The sequence below is a fragment of the Pelodiscus sinensis genome, chromosome 13, assembly GCF_052426305.1.
Source record: "Pelodiscus sinensis isolate ZL-2025 chromosome 13, ASM5242630v1, whole genome shotgun sequence".
In the NCBI taxonomy this organism is placed as follows: Eukaryota; Metazoa; Chordata; order Testudines; family Trionychidae; genus Pelodiscus; species Pelodiscus sinensis.
Genome location: NC_143064.1, coordinates 29110042 through 29133274, shown reverse-complemented (window position 1 = coordinate 29133274; position 23233 = coordinate 29110042).

The following is a 23233-nucleotide window of genomic DNA, read 5'->3' as shown; positions in this document are numbered from 1 at the left end:
GAAATTCAGAAAAAAAAATGGAACCATTTTCACCAAATTTCCCCATTTGTCAACTTAGTGGTTTTTTGGCTGCTATACTGTTTTTTATTTTCCTTGGGTTAGTTTTCTTCTTTCTGTTCTCCATTTTACCTGTCTTATTAATGTTTGCATTGATAGCATTGAGACACAGACTTAATCGTCCAAACAGTCACCCTGATGCACTGTGTTTTCTTTCCATGAAACATGTGAACCCACAAACAGATGGGATTCAGTAGTTACTTTAGGAACATAACCAGATAACCACAGAAATGACAAAGCCTGTTACAGGATTGCCCCATGTCAGTCTTTCTTAGGGTACGTCTACATTTGCTCCCTAGTTCGGACTAGGGATGCAAATGCAGACGAGCGAAGTAGCTAATGAAGCCAGGATTTAAATATCCTGCGCTCCATTAGCATGATCTCACCGGCGCGCTAGTTTGAATCACAGCTGATTCGAACCAGGAAGTGCGTGCCGGGATGTGTTAGTTCGAACCAAAGCCCTTGGGATATGTCTACACTACAGCATTATTTTGAATTAACTTATTTTGAAATACTTAATTCGAAATAACACATCTAGACACAAAAACTAATTCGAAATAGCGTTTTGCTGTTGCAAAATAGCTTGTTCACACTGATTGCATGCTGCATCGCATTTAAGGGCAGCTGAAACCGGTTCCAGCAGGGCATCAGGTCAGTAGTTGCTTTGTGTGGCTGCTGTCGGAGGCTATCTGAGGCTCGTGCTTGGGACCCCCCTGGACAGCCGGTTCTCAGCTTTCCCGCTTGCTTGCCAACCTCGCCGAGGGTCAGCAAAGCGTTTTCCTCTCCACCTGCTTCGGTCGCTCTTCTTTGGGACACCACTGTAGTCGGCAACATGGAGCCAGAGCCACCCCTGGGCACTCTGGTGCTCATGCTGAACGTGTTGCTGCAAACCTGGCAGCAATTGCTGGAGGCTGCCTGGCACCTTCTGCTGCAGGCCAGCCCCCTGGCCCTCCCTCTGACTCCCTGGGGGCCCTGGAGGAGCAGCGTTCTGGAGCGCTGGGGAGACAACAGTGGACCCAGAACTTCAGGATGAAGAAGGACACCTTCCTGGAACTCTGTGAGTGGCTCGCCCCTGCTCTGCAGCGACGGGACACACGCATGAGGCCCGCCATTCCCCTCCACAAGTGGGTGGCCATTGCCTTCTGGAAACTCTCCATGCCAGATAGCTACTGATCCATCGGGAACCAGTTCAGCATGGGGAGATCCACCATCATCGTCAACTGGGCTAGGATGGGGGGCTGCAAGGAGGATGTGGGCTGCCCCCGGGGAAAACGGAGGAAGTGGTGTAAGTGCCCTCCCTGGGAGGGGTCGGTCCATCCTGGCCACGCTACAGACTGCCCGCGGTGGCCAGGATTGCAGTGGGGGTTGCTCCTGGGTGTGGGGCACAGGGCAGTGGCGGGGAACGAACACTCCCAGCCACCCGGGCACCCAAGTGACCCTCGGTTTTGTGTGTCTCTCTGCAGGTGGTCAAGGCCATCAACAGGGTGCTGCTCCACAGAGTTGTTCACCTCATCAACCAGGACGCGGTTATTCAGGGGTTTGGCGCCCTTGGCTTCCCCAACTGCGGAGGGGCAATCGACGGGACGCACATCCCCATCCATGCCCTGGACCACCAGGCCTCCCTCTTCATCAACAGGAAGGGGTACTTATCGGTGATCCTGCAGGCCATGTCTGTCCACCAGGGCCAGTTCATGGGCATCAATGTGGGCTGGTCCAGCAAGGCACACAATGCGCGGGTGTACCGCAACTCCTCCATGTGCCAGAGGCTGCACGCCAGGACTTTCTTCCCTGACCGCCACATCAGGGTCGGGGATGTGGACATGCCAGTGTGCCTGGTGGGGGGTGCGGCCTACCCCCTATAGCCCTGGCTCATGAAGCCTTACACGGGACACCTCAGCCCCTCCCAGCAGGCCTTCAATGCCAGGCTCAGCAGTGCCCACATTGTGGTCGAGGGGGCCTTCAGCTGACTGAAAGCACGGTTTAGGTGCCTCCTCACCCTCCTCGACCTCTCCCAGCACAATATTCCGCACGTGGTGGCAGAATGCTGTGTGCTTCACAATTTGTACGAGAGGAAGGGGGAGGCTTTCCAGCCAGCCTGGATGGCAGAGGCTGACCGCATGGCTGGCCAGTACGCACAGTCCCGCATGGCTGCCAGCCGGGAGGCCCTTCGGGGGACTGGCCGTATCCGGGAAGCCCTGCGGGAGAGCTTCCAGGCAGACGAGGACTGAAGTCCCCTGGCATGTCCCACTGGGGCCTGGGGCCTTACATTCCTCCATCAACTCCTTCCCCTTTCCCCTCCCTAGCCCCCCTTCCTGATCTACAATAAAAACACCTGTGTTGCCACACAAAAAAACACATAACTGGGGCGGGGGAGGGTAGGAATGAGGGTGGGAGAGGGGAGGGGGAAACCTGGGAGGAGAGAGCTGGAAGGGGGAGGCAAGGGGAGGAAGGGGGAGAGGAAGCTCAGGGTTCGGGGTCTTGCTGGCTCTCCCATCTCGCAGCACTGCGGATGTGGGGGTGTCGGGGGGGAGTGGGTGTGGAGGGTGGAGCAGGAGAGACAGGGGGTGAGGAAGAAGCGGGAGGGGGAACAGAGGTAGGAGGAGGAGCGATATCTGGGGCAGCCGCAGGGCCTGGAGCAGCAGGAGGCAGCAATTGGTCCACCAGGGCTTGCAGGTGCTCATGGAGGGCACGGCCCTGCTCCCGGAGCTCTCTCAAGATCTCCCGCCGCAGCTGCAGGTCCTCTTGCAGGTCCTCCTGCTGCTGCTGCCTCTGGAACTCTTGGTTGCGGGTGTTCCTGCTGGCCCGGGTGCGGGTGGAGGGTCCAGGCGCTGCGGCTGTGGTGAAACAAGAGAAGTGGTCAGTTCTCCTTGGAGACACAGTGGGTGAAACCCAGCCCCCCTCTGCAAGGTGAGGACAGCAGGTGTCCTCACCATCACGTCCTGCTATCCCAGCAGTGTGAGCTGGCCCAGGACTGCACCCCAGCCCCTGTGCTGCCTATAGCGTGGTGTGTGTGGGGGGAGGGGAGATGTGCCCTGCCTCTGTGTAGAGGGGGCTTCTGGAGGGAGGGCAGTGTGCAGTGTCTCTCCCTGGGGTAAGGTCCCTGGGCTCCCCCTTCTCCCCCCCACCCTGCATAAGGGGACCGTGATGTCACTCACATGTGGAGGCCTCCCCCGCCTTGGATGAGGCTGCTGATGGGCTCTCTGGGATGGCTCGGGGTTCCTGGGTGCAGGGCAGGCTCCCTGCAGGCTCCTGGCTGCCGTCATCCTCCTCCTCCTCTTCCCCTGTGTCAGGGGCAGGGCCCTCTGCCCTGGGGTCAATGGTGACCAGGGGGTGCACAGACCGTCTGACACCCCAGGATGCGGTCTAGGGCCTCAACGAATGGGCAGACCTCCAGGTCAGCCCCTGGCTGGGAGGCGTTGGCGTAGGCCTGCCGCTGTTCTTTTATTTTGCTGCGCACCTGCTCCTGGGTACACATGTGGCCTCTGGTGGCCAGGCTGGCAGCCATGTGGCTGTAGCGGGCCACATTCCTGTGCGTAATGTGGAGATTGTGGGCATGGGAGGCCTCCCCACAACTCTTAGTGAGGCCCATGATCTCCGCACTTGACCAGGAACGTGGCTGCCTTTTGTGGTCCCTGGCAGGCTCCTGGGAGCCACCAGCCTGGTCCTGGGGGAGTGGTGGAGGGCTGGGTGGCAGCAGGTGGCTGGCTCATCCTGTACCAGGTGCACGGTCTGCTGGCTGTGTGCTGGCAAGCTGGCAACAGGCACAGGCACTGTGGCCAGAGTCTGCCCCTTTAAGGGCTCCCGGGCTGGAGGGGGAGCAAACAAGTTCTCCTGCTTGTGCCCAGAGTGGCCACCAGGGCTCCCTGGGAAGGGCTGGAGGCTAATTTGAAATAAGTGTCTACACAGCACTTATTTTGAATTAGCTATTTCGAATTAGGTGTTATTCCTCGTAGAATGAGGTTTACCAAATTCGAAATAAGGGCTCCGCTATTTCGAATTTATTTCGAACTAGCGGTTTGTATGTGTAGACAGCTATTACAGTTAATTTGAAATAACATCGGCTACCCTTGGTTCGAACTAACATTGCTCTTCATTTTTTGAGGAGTAATGTTAGTTCAAACCAAGGGCTTTGGTTCGAACTAACACGTTCTGGCGCGTACAACTTGGTTCGAATCAGTTGTGATTCAAACTAGTGCGCTGGTGAGATCATGCTAATGGAGCGCGGGATATTTAAATCCCAGCTTCATTAGCTACTTTGCTCGTCTGCATTTGCATCCCTAGTCCGAACTAGGGAGCAAATGTAGACGTACCCTTAGGTTCTTATATGGCTCCCATTACTATAGTATCTGAGTACCTTACAACCACCCAGATGACAAATTTAATGGGTAGCAGGTTTAAATTAATGGGTAGCAGGTTTAAAACTAATAAAAGAAAGTTCTTCACACAGCGTGTAGTCAACCTGTGGAACTCCTTGCCAGAGGAGGCTGTGAAGGCGAGGACTATAAGGGTATGTCTACACTACAGTGCTAATTTGAACTAACTTAGTTCGAATTACTTAATTCGAACTAAGCTAATTCGAACTAACACATCCAGACTAAAAAACTAGTTGGAATTAGCGTTTTGCTAATTCGAACTAGCATGTCCACACTAAGTGGACCCTGAACCGGGGTTAAGGATGGCCGGAAGCAGTGCCGGCAGGGCATCAGATGAGGACTTAGAGCGTGGAGCTGCTGTCTCAGGCTAGCCGAGGGCTGTGCTTAAAGGGACCCGACCCCCACCCCGGACAGACAGTTCCCAGGGGTGCCCTGCTTGCAAAGCAGTCCTGTCTTGGAGTGCCCTGAGTGCCCACACTGGGCACATCACAGCACTCGGCCATCAGACCGGCTGCACTTGCCATCTGGAGAGAGGGGGCAATTGAGGGGCTGCAGGAGAGCTTCCACCCCCAGAAGCCCGCAGAGCCAGCCCAGTCCTCCCCATCGGGGGCTCGTACCCCATTCCTCCCTCACCTCCTTCCATTTACCCTTCCCTAGCCCCCCTTCCTGATGTACAACATAAAGAAAACGTGTGGTCAAAAATAGAATCTCTCTTTATTGAACAAAACTCGGGGAGACTGGGAAAAAGAGGTGGGAGAGGGGAAGAGAGAGGGTAGGAGAGGGGAGGGCAACTAAAATGATCAGGGGTTTGGAACAGATCCCATATGAAGAGAAGCTAAAGAGACTGGGACTTTTCAGCTTAGAGAAGAGGAGACGGAGGGGGGATATGATAGAGGTCTATAAAAGCAAGAGTGGTGTGGAGAGGGTGCATAAAGAAAAGTTCTCCATTAATTCCCACAATAGAAGGACTAGAGGACACCAAAGGAAAGGAATGGGTAGCAGGCTTCAAACTAGTAACAGAAAGTTCTTCTTCTCAAAGCAAATAGTCAACCTGTGGAACTCCTTGCTGCAGGAGGCTGTGAAGGCTACAACTAGAACAGAGTTTAAAGAGAAGTGAGATAAGGTAATGGACGTTGGGTCCATGGAGTGCTATTAGCCAGGGGGTAGAAATGGTGTCCCTACCCAAAGTTTGTGGAAGGCTGGAGATGGATGGCACGAGACAAATGGCTTGGTCACTGTCTTCGGTCCATCCCCTCCAGGGTCCCTAGGGTTGGCCGCTGTCGGCAGACAGGCTACTGGGCTAGATGGACCTATGGTCTGACCCAGTACTGCCATTGTAAACTTAGGGCTCAGGGTCGGGGGTCTCATTGGACCCCCTTGATTTTCATGCACACCTGCTCCTGGGTGGCCAGGCTGGCAGCTTTCCTGCCCTAGATGGCTGCTTTCCTGTGCCTAGTGCGGAGGTCATGGACGAGGTCCACGATGTCCGCACTAGACCAGGCGGGTGCTCGCCTCTTGCGGTCCCGGGCAAGGTCCTGGGAGCCGCCAGCCTGGTCCCAGGAAGAGGGGGAGGGCTGGGGGTCATCGGGTGGCTGGCTCGAGCCGTGCCAGGTGCAGGGTCTGCTGACTGGGTGCTGGCAGGCTTGCACCTGGCACGGGCACCGTAGCCAGCCCGTGCCCCTTTAACGGGTCCGGGGGCCAGGAGGGGGGCATAGAGTTTCCCTGGTGTTGGCCAGAGTTTCCACCAGGGAAAGCTGGGGAGGGCTAGCCTCCCACTAGTTCGAATTAAGGGGCTACACACCCCTTAATTCGAACTAGTAAGTTCGAACTAGGCTTAGTCCTTCTAGAATGAGGTTTACCTAGTTCGAACTAAGCGGTCCGCTAGTTCGAATTAACTTTGTAGTGTAGACATACCCTAATAGAGTTTAAAGAGAAGCTAGATAATTTCATGGGGGTTAGGTCCATAAAAGGCTATTAGCCAGGGGATAAAATGGTGTCCTTGGCCTCTGTCTGTCAGAGGCTGGAGAGGAATGGCAGGAGACAAATCACTTGATCATTGTCTTCGGTCCACCCTCTCTGGGGCACCTGGTGCTGGCCACTGTCGGCAGACAGGATACTGGGCTAGATGGACTTTTGGTCTGACCCAGTACAGCCGTTCTTATGTTCTTATGTTAAATTGAGGCACAGAAAAAACTAATTGATTTCCGAAGGTCACATAAGAAGTCAGAGGCAGGACAGGGACTTCTGAGTATCAGGCTAGTGACACTGTCTCTGGTACTTCTGTACAGTGTAGTCTACAGTCTGACTTCAAGAATGTAAGCAATGGAGCTTCCCCTATTTCTCCTAGAAGGTTATGCCATCATCTATTAGATTTCACAGTTAGGGATTTTTTCCTAGTATTTTTAGTCTTAATTTCTTTTGCTTATTTGTATACAGTTACTCCATACCCTTTGTGCCACCCTGATCACTTTTTTTTCCACCCCTGTTTACTCTTCTCACAGTCTACTATCATCTCTATCCTTGTCGAGTGTTTGGCCAAGCTACTCATATTTAGCTCTTTTAACCTTTGGCCATAAATCAGGCCTGCCAGCTTCTTTATTCAGTCATGTTGTTTTCCCATGGTTACCCTGTTTTGTCTTTTGACTGCTAGCAAAACAACACAATTGGACCTGGCCAGTTGTCAGAGTCACCCACCTGCTAGCTGCACTTGCTGTGCAGAATTGAATCAGTCTCAGAGAGGGAGCTGTGTTAGTCTGTGGCATGTCTACACTAGGAAATTATTTCAAAATAACTTTTTTGAAATAATAACTCCCGAAATAACTATTTTGAAATAGTGTGTTCACACTACAGGGAAACTTCAAAATTAGTCTGAGGCAGGCTTCCTTCATGTGGACATGCTACCTCAACTTAGAGTCCCAGGAAGCTCTGGAGAGTAACTACTTTGAATGACTCTGGGGAGTAGTTATTTCAAAATGACAGCAGTGGAGCATCCACACTACTGCTATTTTGAAATAACTGTTTAGAAATAAGTGTGATTCCCGTGGAAAGGAGGAGTTGTTCTTTCAAAATAATCATCCCCTTATTTCAAAATAAAAGGTGTGGGAGTGTGGATGTTATTTTGAAATAAGGGAAGTTATTTCGAAATAACTCCCTAATGTAGACCAGGGCTCACTGTAAAAACAACTAGCAGTCCTGTGGCACCTTAGAGACTCACACATTTATTAGATCATGAGCTTTTGTGGGTAGATCCCACTTCATCAGATGAGTTGGAGTGGAATTGAATCAGGATCATTATCTATAGAAAAAGCATAGGTGCCAGGTGTGCTGGCTGGTGCTCTGAGCTGCCTGAATGAGTAAAAAGGTGCTTTGATACACATCACAGTATTAGTCCAGCATGTCATCAGCTCTGTCCACTGAATTCCTTTTATCGTGCCAGAAGAATCTGGGCATGCATATTTCTTAAATCCATCTCTATGAATACTTCTCAAATGCCACTGATCTATAGTCCTAGAACATGCTGCAGTGACATGGAATGAGGGTCAGTTCAGAGAGAGACAGAGAGATAAAACTAAGGAAGAAGGAAATAGGATTAGAAGTCAGGTCTTCACACAATACACAGGTAGATGTGCTACTTCAGATATGGAACAAAGAGCCGCATGTATATGTGTGTATATAAAAATTCCCACAGAGCATGCTCAGGAGCAATTATTTAACTTGTTTATAACTAGAACATGCAAATAATTCATAATGATTTATTCAATAATTCTGTTCTATCTGTTCATGAATTGTCTGCCAACAGAGTGTGATTTTAATTAAAATATCAATTATTCAGATTTTTTCATAAAGTGATTCCAGCAAATAATTCTTCACCACAAATCACATCTAAGCCATTTACTTCACATTTTTTATCATAAAAATTTAAGTTTTGATTGGACAACTGGATCATGTGGCATTGTTTCTGGGTCCTGACTGGCTAAATATAACTCACTAAATGAGGATTCCAGTGCAAATATTTGTGCTTACCAATCTGAAAATGGTTTCCTACAGATTTTTGGCAATATTTGCTTAAAATTCATTATTTCTTCTAAAATCAATGACACATTTGATAGAATATTCATGAAAACCAAAGTAAAAGAACAAAGTTTAAATTAATTTGTTTTAAAATTCTAATGGATATTCATGGACCATTAGTTTACAGTATTTCTCTGCAGCTTTGTATTTATAAACATTTACATTTTAGAATGTTCCTCTGCTGAAGCTGATGCTGTATAGAAGGCCTGCATCCTAACCAAGATTTAAGGTACTAACTTCAGCTATTTTTATCTTAGTTCTGTTCAAAAAAGTGTGTTTACAATTTTTTCACACTAGAGAAAGGGTATTTTTTTCCCCACTGGCTGATAATTCATACATGGTTGAAAGCAATTTGCTCAATGTTTCCCTTCAAACACTTTTTTTTTTTTGGGCAGGGCCCAAGTATGGGAAATTTTAGCCCAAAATAGAAATGTGTCAGACATTTATGAGAGTGTGAAAACCAGGGGCTTATAATGAAAACTGCTGCACAAATTTATAGGAGAGTCAACTGGCAACCACTACTGTCCTGCTAAGAGCTGTTGGGTTGTAATATTTCCTGAGCCTCAGCACCATTATGTTCTTGAGTGAGTTTCCTGATCTGAGAACTGTGAGGTTCTTGGTTCTTCTGCGGCCCAAAGGACACATTTAAAGAAAAGAGCTTGAATGGGGTGCTTCATTCAATGAGAGATTAGTATTTGAATGCTAGTGTTTGTGACCAGAGCTTCCTTAGCATTGCTAATGGCAATAATAGACACTAAAATCATCTGAGTGAATTGCAAATTTGCTATGTAGCTCAGTGTGATGTTTATAATAGCTCTCATTTTAGCTGAGCATTTCAGTGGTGTGTAACATGCTGGCCTAGGGCTATGGGTTAGAAAGCATGGATGAAAGGACTGTGAATATTGATAGGTACCAGGAGAGATGCATCCCATAGACAGACACCCTGTTGTTTTTTAGCAATAGGCATGTTTTACAAATCATCGGGAATAGACTGTATACTCCCTGGAGTAGGGGAGAGGAGTTAATTGTGAACTTAAGCTAATCCTGGCCAAGCCTCCTTTCAGGGTGCCCATGGGAGGGCAGAAGTTATATCTTGATGAAAGGAGAAGGCTTGCTCCTTAAGGGGCCAGAAAGATCTCTTCCGCCATCACCCCCTCACTTCTCCTCTTTCCCTTCTTAGCCTGGAACCATGGTGCTGCTTCTCCAGCTGTACAGGAAACAGGAAACTCTCCCACCGTTTGCCCCCTATTGAATGAACACCAAGTAAACAGAACACCGCCGGGTTTCACATCATCTTTCTTTTCCAGGGGATGCACCTCTCCTGTACACAATGACGTGTGTGTGTGAGTGGTGTCTGTAAGCTCCTTGTCAGAGCATTTAGGATACTATTGATGGGTTTAGCAAGGAGCAGGAGTGGGCTTGTGAATATGGCTCCTCAGGGGAAATCCCTACAAATGTCTGACAGCAGATTTGCACTGTGAAAAATTCACGTCTCCTGCTGAGAACTCAATTTTCGGAGGAGATAATTAAATGTGACCTGTGTAACAGACCGATATTTTTCCAGGGTGTTTTTCTTTTTTCTTTTTAATTTGTTCTTCTATTTTGAGTTCCGTTGCACATCTATGACAGCTCCAGAATATTATATTTTTATAAGAATATTCAAACTGCCCTAAAATACTTCTAAGTGCAAATAAGGTAGAAATCACAACTGTCTGCCTCTGTTCATTAACATGACTTAAAGTGTCAGCAGCTCAATCCCAGAGTGCTATCTCAGTCTAGTCTTGAATTTTGGGGCCAAGGCATTGCTGAAGAGCAGAGAAACAGAGGACTTCCAGGCAGGAGAAGAGCAGAGGCCTCAACATGGAAGGAGCTGCCTCTTGTTCTGATGCTAGTGAACACTTAGGAAGGATAGAGGGAGATCCCAGATCAAGGTGATTTTCTCCTCATCTAATACCAGGATGGACTCTGCTAGTGACACAACCTGAGATAATAACAGGAAAGTCCCATACTGAGAGTAGCCATCTCCTGCCAGACTCTATGGGGGTATGTCTACACTACCCTCCTACTTCGAACTAGGAGAGTAATGTAGGCATACCACACTTGCAAATGAAGCCCGGGATTTGAATTTCCCGGGCTTCATTTGCATAAGCCAGGCGCCGCCATTTTTAAATCCCGGCTAGTTCGAACCCCGTGCCGTGCGGCTACACGCGGCACGGAGTAGCTAGTTCGGATTAGGCTTCTAATCCGAACTAGCTGTACTCCTCGTGCATATAAGGGTATGTCTACATTACAGAGTTATTTTGAAATATCTCATTTCGAAATAGTTAATTCAAAATAAGTTATTTCTAAATAACACGTCTACACACAAAATGCATTTCGAAATAGCGTTTTGCTATTTTGAGATAGCGCATCCACACTGATAGGATGCTGAATCACATTTAAGGCTGGCCGGAACCAGGTCAGGAGTTAATTTGTGTGGCTGCTACCTGAGGCTATCTGAGGCCTGTGCTTAAAGGGACGCCCCCAGACAGCCGGTTCTCAGGTTTCCCTGCTTGCTTGCCTACCTCGATGAGGGACAGCAAAGCATTTTGTCTCTGCGCGAGCTGGTTGCTCTCACTCGGGACACCACGGCATTCTGCAACATGGAGCCGAGCTGCCTCTGAGCACTCTGGTGCTTCTCGTGGACGCATTGCTGTGACCCTGGATGCACTTTCTGCAGGCTGCCATCCGGGAGGTCTATCGGGGGGCTGTCAGTATCCAGGAGGCCCAGAGGGAGAGCTTCCACCCTGAGGAGGACTAAGAGCCTCCCCGGTCTGCCCCACTAGGTGCTTGTGCCACATTCCTCCCTCACGTCCTTCCACTTACCCCTCCCTAACCCCCCTTCCTGATGTAAAATAAAATATACGTATTTTCATGAACACAAACTCTCTTTATTTAACAAAACTGGGTGGGGGGAATGAAACTCTGGTGAGATGGGGGAAAGGAGGTGGGAGAGGGGAAGGGGAAACCTGGGAGGAAGGATCTGGAAGGGGGAAGTAAGGAGAAGAAGGGGGAGGGAAAGCTCAGGGTCAGGGGTCTCGCTGGACCAACTTGATTTTCATGCAAACCTGCTCCTGGGTTCGCATGTGGCCTTTGGTGGCCAGGCTGGCAGCTATTCTGCCATAGATGGCCGCATTCCTCCATCTAGTGCGGAGATCATAGACGTTGGGGGCATCCCCTCCCCCAAACCTGAATAAGGTCTCTGATCTCCACCCTGGACCAGGAAGGCACCCACCTTCTCCGGGCCCTGGCAGGCTCCTGGAAGCTGACAGACTGCTCCTGGGGAGTGGTGGAGGGCTGTCTGCCATTGGCTTGCTGGCTCATGTTTTGAGGCCACTGGATTGGGGCAGTGACTGCTGGCTCTGGGCTGGCAGGCTTGGAGCTGGTACAGGCACTGTGACCAGAGTCAACCCCTTTAAGGACTCCGGGGAGGGGAAAAGGAGAGGAGGCTGGAGTGGCCACCAGGGCAACCTGGGAAGGCTGGAGGCCCCCTATTTCAATATAAATGTCTACACAGCGCTTATTTCGAAATAGCTATTTCGAATTTGGCGTTATTCCTCGTGGAATGAGGTTTACCAAATTCGAAATAAGCACTCCGCTATTTCGAATTAATTTCAAAATAGCAGTTTGGCTGTGTAGATGCTAGTAACATTATTTCAAAATAATGGCTGTTATTTTGAAATAACTTTGCTGTGTAGACATACCCTTAGAGACTAGCAAAACATGCAGATGGTATCATGAGCTTTCGTGGGCACAACCTACTTCTTCAGATGAATGGAGCAAGGGATACCAAACCTAACTCTTCTTGTGGCCAGAAGTCATATTGGCTGTCCCACAGAGAAGCTGGCTCAGCCTGCTGCAACATCTTGTAGGGAGCCTGAAGCAGCTCTTGTACCATTAGCGGCAACCTAGCTGGCACATGGCCCCTACAACTGTGAACTGACCCAAGGAATACACAGTAGGCAATGGCTATGTTTTTTGTCGCAGATCCCAAATCCTATCACAGGGATTTGTGAGATTTAGAGGAAACTGGTGTCAAGCTTCCGGCCCCAGTTATTAGTTTGTTTCAATTACATCCCCAAGATTCTTCCAAAGGAATAGGGCTAGCCATTCCCTTGTTATTTAAATGGAAACTGAGATTCTCCTGCATACTTACAGGTCCCTAGAATTAGAGGAGTCCCACAGCAAAGGGCTTTCCAAGAGCTGTGAAGCCAGCTTGGAAACAATGCTGCTGCACTGTAATTGCACCCAAGACTTCATGAGCTTTATGGCCAACTCTCTGGGGTATGCTGTAATTTAATCTTATGACTCTACAGCAGGTTCTGGTGTCAATACTCTCTTGGGGAAGAAGCAGCTGTTAACCTGACCCATAGGGGGTGCTGTAATTTAGTCTCAGGCAAACAAAAAAATGATCAGACATAACCTGTGGGCTTCCTTGCTAGTTAAATGGCTGCTCCCTTGTGAGCAGTTAATGATCCTCCTGGTGAATATCACTATTAGGCTGGGAACCTTGTCAGAGATTCTCATATTTCACTGATTATTTTATTATTATTATTGTGGCTCTGGAAACAATCTTTTAATCTAGCTCCTTTGTAAATGTATTTTGCCTTCTCTGTTCCATGTGATCCTAGTGCCTCTCTTGCTTTCCTGGAAGGGAGCCCTGCTGACACACATGTTGCCTTGATTTTAATGAGGACCACAGGGCAGATTCATGACAGTGGCAGCCTATCCCAAGTTGCAGCCAGGGCAGAGATGGGAAAGGGGCTTGGAAGGGGAGAGTGGGCAGCTCGGGGAATAGGCGTGGCTTCCTAACTGGCATCTCAGAGTTTGTGTTGGGGGCAGGAGAGAGCTGTAGGTGCTCCTGGTGTGAGGGGGTCTTGATAAGGGGGCATGCAGATCCATACCACTCATTCAGCTCTTTCAGGTGACATAGCAATGACTGTATTCCCATGAGGAGACACTGGGTTTGGAGCGATGGGGCAGTAGTGGGTGTTTGTTGACTGGCAGCATTACTCTATAGATAGCCTGGGTAGCACAAAAAGCAAAGGAAACTGCTGGAGCACAGCAGCTAAGAGTTACAGTGCAGGAGGCTCCATTTCTTCTGTACCTTACCTGCAGGAGCCTTGAGTGATTTTCCAGCTGCCTGGTGTTTCTCACCTGAGTGTCAATGAGGCAGGCAAGGTTTTCTAAACCTGTGGGCTACGTCTAGACTGGCATGATTTTCTGCAAATACTTTTAACGGAAAAGTTTTCGGTTAAAAGCATTTGCGGAAAAGAGCGTCCATATTTGCACGGACGCTTTTCCGCAAAAGCACTTTTTGCAGAAAGGCGTCCGTGCCCATCTAGACGCTCTTTTCCACAAAAAAGCCCCGATCGCCATTTTCGCAATCGGGGCTTTTTTGCGCAAAACAAATCTGAGCTGTCTACACTGGCCCTTTTGTGCAAAAGGACTTTTTCCCGAATGGGAGCAGCATAGTATTTCTGCAAGAAGCACTGATTTCAGACAGTAGGAAGTCAGTGTTCTTGCGGAAATTCAAGCGGCCAGTGTAGACAGCTGGCAAGTTTTTCTGCAAAAGCAGCTGCTTTTGTGGAAAAACTTGCCAGTCTAGACACAGCCGTGGGGTTTAGATTAAGACAGAGACACCGCCAGACTTATGTCCACTAGGGTATGTCTACACTACCCTCCTAGTTCGAACTAGGAGGGTAATGTATGCATACCGCACTTGCTAATGAAGCCCGGGATTTGAATTTCCCGGGCTTCATTAGCATAAGCGGGGAGCCGCCATTTTTAAATCCCCGCTGCTTCGAACCCCGTGTAGCGCGGCTACACGGGGCTCGAACTAGGTAGTTCGGACTAGGGTGCCTATTCCGAACTACCGGTACACCTCGTTTCACGAGGAGTACCGGTAGTTCGGAATAGGACCCTAGTCCGAACTACCTAGTTCGAGCCCCGTGTAGCCGCGCTACACGGGGTTCGAAGCAGCGGGGATTTAAAAATGGCGGCTCCCCGCTTATGCTAATGAAGCCCGGGAAATTCAAATCCCGGGCTTCATTAGCAAGTGCGGTATGCATACATTACCCCGCTAGTTCGAACTAGCGGGGTAGTGTAGACATACCCCTAGTGACTTAGGGCAGGGTTTTTGTGCAGGTCCCAAAAGTTGGAAGATCAACCACAGAATATAAGAGATTGAAGCCAAAAAGTTTTGCATGAGCACATGCAAAATCATGTTGCTCAGGTGGTAAGAGACGAAGGACCATCCACTCTGCTTCTAGACCGGGGGTGGAAATTGTAGCAGCCAGAATATTGGCTGAATTCTTTCTGAACCCTCACTAAGGTGGCTTCCTAAATTCCAAGTCTGGGAGGTCCCATTTCCCTTGAATGCTTTATTATTTGACATCTTGTCTGAGGAGACCTTTACACATGACCTTCTGTGAACCTAGGTAGGGGGCTAGTTTATTGGGTGAGATCAGGAATGGGTGGGACTTTATGACCATTCATGTGATAGGAGAGTTCCCCCATACTGGTGGCTACATAGCCACATGGAACACTGTTAGAATGGATACTGGATAGTTGACATGTCTGTGTATGGCAGTGGTTCTCAAACTTTTGAACTGGTGACCCCTTTCATATAGCAAGCCTCTGAGTGAGACCCCGCCGTATGAATTTAAAACACTTTTTGATATATCAACATTATTATAAACGCTGGAGGCAAAGCGGGATTTGGGATGGAAGTTGACAGCTCACGACTCCCCATGTAATAACCTTGCAACCCCCTGAGGGGTTCCAATATTTAATCTGAAACCTCTGGGGATATGGACACACCTGTGTCTACATGCAACGATGCATTTTTCTGGATAAGATTGGAACTGCTCTACTGGAGGGCTGGTAGTTAATGGAGGTTCTCCTGTAGCACAGGTGACAGGATGCTATGCTTCTGGAGCAGGGAGATCTAAGTTTATCCCCACTGCTACTTTTCTGTTCTGCATGGTGTGGAGGAGGGAGACAACTATGAAGCTGAAAATGGCCATTGGTTTTGTTATGATATGGTCAATCATGGGATGGCAAAGGGAGAAGACTGCGCGTGCTGCTTGGCCCTGCACAGAGATGCATATGCCCACTCTGAACTTGCAGGAAACTGTTGCTCCCTTCACTATCCAAAAGTGTCTTCTCTTAAGACATAAAAACTCATTAAACTCCAAATTATTCAACAGCTCAGCGAAGGGGAGGAAGAACTGCAGCAGGAAGAAAGAGGCTTAAATATGGTGGGCTGATGTCATTCCTTTTATTTGAGAGCAGGAGAAACACAATCCAGTTCTTCCCCCCCAAACAGAGTGGAAGGGAAAGTCCCCAGAGAGAGATTAAAAAATAAAATAAAATAAAGAAACCCACCATTTTCTTAAAAAAAACCCTAGCCCTGCTGTTATGTATAAACTCCTTCCCACTCCCCAGCCCAGGCTGCACTCACAGGGCCATAAAACAAGAGTGTGTGGCGTGCTCAATCGATTATTTCTCCTAATGCACTGTTTTTGGAGACAGGTAATTCATTTCAGACTCTCCATGTCTACATGCAAAAAAAAAAAAAAAAAAAAAAATCCTCACATCCCCTACTTTACTTTTCCTTTCTTCCTTCATTTTTTTTTTATGGCTGCTTTCTGCCCCTCCGCCTCCCGCCAATCTTGAAAGTCCCTTCAGACACAAGCATTTCCTAGTGAAAGGTGCTCTCATTCCCACAATGAAACCCAAGGCAGGTAATGACTTTCTCACCCCATCCATATCGCGGCAGCAACTGCTGCCTCGCCAGCTGCATCCCTTTATTTTAGAGAGAGGCAGGAAAAAAAGTGCCAGCCCTCTCTCTGTTTCTCTCCCCCAAGGCCTTCCAATAAAAAAGGAGAGAGATATAAAGGGAGCAAGTGTTTGCAGAGATAGAGTTTCCATTAAAGCAGAGGATTTGGGGGAGCGGGGGCTGCTGTGTGCACGTTGGGAGGAGAGAGCACTTCTGCATACAGTCTTTTGAGCTACTGAAGGTTCCAAATTTCTCTAGTTGACTTTGCTGTGTTTTCTAACACGATCCCCAAGCAAGAGGGAGAGTTTGCTTGATGGAAGCTGTCAGCTTCAGAAAAAGCAATAATTGGACGGGGTAACTGTTGATCTGTTATTGAATTTGAAGGTTTTGCTGCTTGATTAGTGAGGCTGGGGTTCCCCAATGTGCAACTTAAAACCCTGCCTTTTCAGGATATTGATCTACACAACTCTGCCAGAGAAAGCGAGAGAGCGAATATGTGTGGTAGTGTGCAAGTGCGCAATACGGGTTGTGTGTGTGAGGACAGATTGTGTGAATGATTGTGCACGTTGCATGTGTGTGTGGGTTGTGAGCTCAGAAGCATATGGTGTGTGAGAGTTTGTGTGTGGGGTATCTGTATGCACATTTGAGTATGCACTGATCTATACAAGGGCGTTATTTTGAAATAACCCCCCTTTGGTCAAATTTATAAGTGGAGTGTCCACACTACCAAACCCGTTATTTAGAAATAATGGGCTGCTTATTTTGAAATCTGTGCTCCTGCTTTCCTTGGGGAATAACACTAATTTCAAAATAGTTATTTTGAAATAGTATTAGTATGGATGCTCCATTGCTGCTATTTCAAAATAATTACTCCCCAGAGTAATTCGAACTAATTACTACCCCATGCTTTCTGGGGCTCTAAGTCAAGGTGGTGGGTCCACAGTAATGAAGCCTACCTCGGACTAATTTTAAGGCTTCCCTGTAGCGGGGACACACTATTTTGATTTTGTAAAATCGAGAGTTAAGTCAAATTTAATTTTTTCAAAATAATTTTCTAATGTAGACATGGCCTATATGTCTGGGAGCATGTGTGAGTGGGAGGGTGGAGGGTTCTTTAAGAACAGCTGAGCATTTTTTAGGAGACAGTGCTATAAACTCAAACAAGGCCAGCACCCCACTTTCCTGAAGAGAAGCCAGGCAACTGAGGGGATATATAGAAGCAGATGCTCTTTTCAGCTCCAGTGAAGAGAGCAATAGTGTTTGTGTTAGCACTGATTTCCGTTGCATGATGATGCTGGCCAGGTGCAACTCTGCACTGTGTGTACAACAGTCATGGGTACATCTCTTCTGTTTCCACTTCAGCCCTGATCTAAAGGCCCCAACCTTGGGCCTCCAGGCCCTGCCATTTTCCCCTCATGCTGGATCCACTCTCTCCTGGCATCCATACCACAAAGGGAAACAGAGACATCCCTGTTTATAGTATCAGGTATTCATTCTGACTGACAAAGAGGTTGGTCAGCCAGGAGTCACAGTATCGACGGAAGGATGCAGGATACATTCCATGTCAGCAAGGTTCTTCATCCAGCTGGGACTGCTCCTCCTTGTGAAGTCCTCCTCCCAGCTCAATTGATAAAGAAAAAGGTGATTCCCCCATGCCACAGTCTTGAGAGAAAGGAAATGGAGATTAGACAGCTTCTTCAGGCTGAAGGGGATGGGTTACCCCATCAGACCTCATGTCTCCCTGTTTCCTACCTTAATACAATCTCTACCTCACTCACGCATTGTGCCCACCATGTTTATTGATCAGCCAGAAGAGCCCTGAAGAGTGATTTGAAGACTGCCCTTCTAGTCCTGTAGTATTCCCAGCCCCATTTGGCTCTAGGAGAATGAGGACCAGTGCTGGAAGTAACTTCTGGAAGCATAAAGTGCTAATTACCAGGCTCTTAGTTATGTATGAAGTTTTTGTGCACAATAGTTAGCATTTAATATATTACAAAAATTAATATTTAATCTCTGTTCCTGCCACCATGGCTTGCAGCATGGTCCAGCGGATGGGTCTATAGTGTGATACTTAGAAGCACTAGCTGATATTCACAGCTCTGCCATTGCCTGGCTGCGTGAGCTTAGGCTCACCACACACCACCACTCACCCCTCCGACCTCCATTTCTTCAACAGAAGAGGGAAGTGCTAAGCAGTAAGAAGGAATACATGTCTCAGACAGTATAAATGGAAAGACTTATTTGGCCCCATCTAGTCAATCCTCAGCCATGCAAAATGTTCTCTTCCAGTCTATCCTAGTTTTAAATGACTTTGAACAATAGGGGCATCGACCACTTTTTAAGTATGTCTTTATTTCAGAAGCTTTAACAGGTTAGCAAACAGGCTGGAAGCTCATCTTGCTCCATGAACTACTCTTTTCCTTTCAAAACTTGCATCTATTCCTCCAAAGAGCTGAGACCAGAAGTCTCATTTCACTGATTATATGACAGTGCTTCCCATTTGAAACTGTTTCCTGAAGAGACAGAGGTCCTGCTCTGACATTAAGCAGGGCCTCTTTCAACTCAAACATGTGCTTCCATTCCCATTCTGTGTCCAGAATGGCATGAAACTGGCCACCCTTTTTACAGAGATGTGAGCATATTGGCTGTAAAAGGAGCTTACCATCAGCTCCTCAGCTTTAACAAGGTCTGCAGCTGAGGGGAACAGACTAGGCATCTATTGTTTCCAATTAAGGGGAGTTGAGAGGGGTTTTTTTTATCTCGTAATGAAAAGGGCATTATGAAAGGGAAATAATAAATATTAGAGAATGGGAAGAGAAGAGGACGAGAGTTATCAGAAAATGCAGACTCTGCCATCAATCCAGTCCAACCACTGCTTAGGCCTGTTGGTGAAACCCTAATCCAAGTCTGCTGAAGCAATCACCCCTGTCAGAAACTGAGAGAGAAGCACCATTTGGCTTAGTAGCTCAGTCAAAGGGCCTCTGAAAGTGCCCCAAAGGCTCCTCTTGGAACGAAACACAGGAATGCTACAGGGACTAACTGCCTTGGCTTTGATGGGATTTCAGTTCCAAATGCAGGAAGAAAGGAGACCAGCCCTTCCTCAGCTCTCCTTGGGCCCCCTGGAGAGAAAGGAGAGCTGGATGCTAGCTGCACCTGGGGAGCCTGTTTTTCCTGTACACTCTTTGTTTTTTTACATTGTGAGCAGGTCAGTGCAAGAACTGTGTGTTGTATCGCCCCCAGCACAAATGGGATCCTGATTCTGAATATGGCCTTTGGGCACTAATGTAATGCATATAAATACTACTACTACTACTAAGAAATAATGATTCACAGGAAGCATCTATCACAGGTACAGTTTTTTTGTGATAGATATAGGCCGTGCTGAATAAACACCTTGTGGATGGGTGCACCAGTCTGAATAAAATAAATTCCTCCCACTTCCTTTTCAATTTCCAGTCTCCACTCATCCTCCAGGGATGACTTTGTCCTTGTCAATGAGGGAGACTGATTCTAGTTCTTTTGGGTTCTTCTTTGTCTCCATTACAATTCCCTGTGTTTGGTAAGATGGAGAGCAGTGATAATTAGAGATGAAACCCTGGTTCTAGACACTCTCAGACTTTGGGTCTGGATCCAAACATCACAATTCTGGTCCATTGCCCCTTTCCCATGGGGTCTGAGACTTGTGCCCCCTCAACAGGAAATGCCTCACTTCACTCTCAGTGCAATACTTGGCCCCAGATTCTAATATCCTATTTGCATGCAGTGTGGATAAGTTGCACGGCCAGTCCTTTTGGTGTGGTGGTTACAAGCACAGTGTGATCTTTCTGGAAGATATGTGGGCAGGCATGGGGTAGAATAACCCCCTCTCAGTGAAGCCTTGGACAAAGCCACATCTCTGTATAGTTGCTGTGCCAGTAGCAACCACAAGACAGAACATTTAAGGGCCCAGCATAGTTCCTGTCTTATACAAGCTACTAAAATCCAGACAGTGCAAGAGCAGAAGAGGCTGTTTTTCAAAATGTGCCTTTTGGGTTTCCCCCCCTAACCTCTACGAGCCTGCGTGTTAGCAGCGTTAAGATGGGATTTGAGGCTTCGGTTTCTCACTTATCCCCATTCCAACATCTGAAATCTGCTTTTATCATCTAGAAGGTTGCCACAGTGACTTATAAAATGCTGAAGAACTTCCTTCTCATCTGTGAGACCTTATTTCCCCCACTGCAGCCCTCTTTTGCTTCTCACTCCCACCCCCAGCCTGCACCTTTGATTTTCTTCTTTCCCTTTATGTCCTGACATTGAAAGTCTTTCCATTTTGGAGCTGGCACAAAGGACAATTTGTCATTATAGAGAAGTAGTAAGAATGCTGGGGCACTAAGACCTGCTCCCAGACCTCAGGATATTAGTTGTCCTGAGCCATAAGCTGGACTCTCACCCCGGATAACCTGTTTCTGAGATTCACAAAGCCCTCATGGGGACAAGGGGGATCCAGTGGGCATAGAATACTTAGGTTTCCAGAAAGTCTTTGACAAGGTCCTTCACCAACGGCTCTTAAGGAAAGTTGTCATGGGAGAGGAAGGAAGGTCCTCTCATGGATTGGTAACTGGTTAAAAGACAGGAAACAAAGGGTGGGAATAAATGGTAAGTTTTCTGAGTGGAGAGAGGTAACTAGTGGGGTCCCCCAAAAGTCTGTCCCGGGACCAATCCTATTCAACTTATTTATAAATGATCTACAGAAAGGGGTAAACAGTGAGTTGGCAACATTTGTAGATGATACCAAACTGCTCAAGATAGTTAAGACCAAAGCAGACTGTGAAGAGCTTCTAAAAGATCTCACCAAACCCAGTGATTGGACAACAAAATGGCAAATGAAATTTTATGTTGATAAATGTAAAATAATGCACATTGGAATAAATAATCCCAACTATACATACAACTAGCCAATTAGCCTGTCATAAGACGGGATTTTCAGGTCTCTCCTCCACGTCAGTCTTCTCTCCTGAGCCTCTGGTCTCTTGCTCCATCTCTCTCTCTCTCAGCTCTCCTCCGCCTCTGCCTTTCTCTCTGTCTCTCTCTTTCTCTTCTCCCCCTCCTGCCTCTCACTCTCCCTTTCTCTTCTCCTCCTCCTCCTGCCTCTCTCTCCCCTCCGTCTCTCCCTGACCCCCTTCCCCTTCCCCTTCTCTTTCCCTCCCGCTGTGGCGCTCGGCTGAGTGCTGCCTGCTCTGCCGGGCTGCCGCGGGGTGGCGATGTACACGGCCAGGGGGTGGGGCCGTGTACATCAGCACCCTATCCCTCTTCCCCTCCCACTGTGGGGGAGCCCAAATGTCCTCTTGCGCTGCTGGCTCCCCCGGCGGCCCAGCTGAGGGGTGCAGCACTCAGTTGAGCACCACAGTGGGAGGGGAAGTGGGGGCAGTGACGTACACGGCCCCACCTACTGGCCATGTACATCACCCCCCCACCCCCTGCCCCTCTCACCATGGTGTCTGGGCTGAGTGCTGCGCTCCTCAGCCAGGCCCCAGCGGGGGAGGGGAAAGGGGGGCAGTGATGTACACGGCCCCACCCCCTGGCCATGTATGTCACTGCCCCACCTCTCCTCCCCTGCGGCGGCCTGGCTTAGCGCGCAACACTCAGCTCAGCCGCCACGGAGGGAGGGGAAGGGGGAAGGGGTGCTGATGTACACGGCCAGGGGGCGTGGCCGTGTACGTCAGCGTTACAGACGCACAGACACTGGGCTACTATATATATGATATGGGGGCTAATGGGGACTAATTTAGCTACAATTACTCAAGGGTATGTCTACACTACCCTGCTAGTTCGAACTAGCAGGGTAATGTATGCATACCGCACTTGCAAATGAAGCCCGGGATTTGAATTTCCCGGGCTTCATTTGCAGAAGCGGGGCTCCACCATTTTTAAATCCCCACTCGTTCAAACCCTGTGCCGCGCGGCTACATGCGGCACGAACTAGGTAGTTCGAACTAGGCTTCCACGAGGAGTAACGGTAGTTCGAACTAGGAAGCCTAGTTCGAACTACCTAGTTCGTGCCGTGTGTGGCCGCGCGGCACAGGGTTCGAACGAGCGGGGATTTAAAAATGGCGGAGCCCCGCTTATGCAAATGAAGCCCGGGAAATTCAAATCCCGGGCTTCATTTGCAAGTGCGGTATGCCTACATTACCCTCTTAGTTCGAACTAGGAGGGTAGTGTAGACATACCCCAAGAGAGAAATCTTGGAGTCATTGTGGATAGTTCTCTGAAAACATCCACTCAGCGTGCAGCGGCAGTGAAAAGAGCAAATGGAATGTTAGGAATCATCAAAAAGGGGATAGAGAATAAGACAGAGAATATTTTATTGCCTCTATATAAAACCATAGTTCGCCCACATCTTGAATACTGCCTACAGATGTGGTCGCCTCATCTCAAAAAAGATATATTGGCATTGGAAAAGGTTCAAAAAAGGGCAGCAAAAATTATTAGGGTTTTGGAATAGGTCCCATCTGAAGACAGATTAAAAAGATTTGACTTTTCAGCTTAGAAAAGAGGAGACTAAGGGGGGATATGTTAGAGGTCTATAAAATCATGACTGGTGTGGAAAAAGTGATAAGGAAAAGTTATTTACTTATTCCTACAATAAAAGAACAAGGAGTCACCAAATGAAATTAATAGGCAACAGGTTTAAAACAAACAAAAGGAAGGTTTTTTTCACTCGGCGCACAGTCAGCCTGTGGAGCTCCTGGCCAGAGAATGTTGTGAAGACTAGAACTTTAATAGGGTTCACAAAAGAGCTAGATAGATTCATAGAGGTTAGGTCCATCAACGGCTATTAGCCAGAATGGGTAGGAATGGTGTCCCTAGCCTCTGTTTGTCTGGAAATGGATAACAGGAGAGGGATCATGTAATGATTACCTGTTGGCTACAT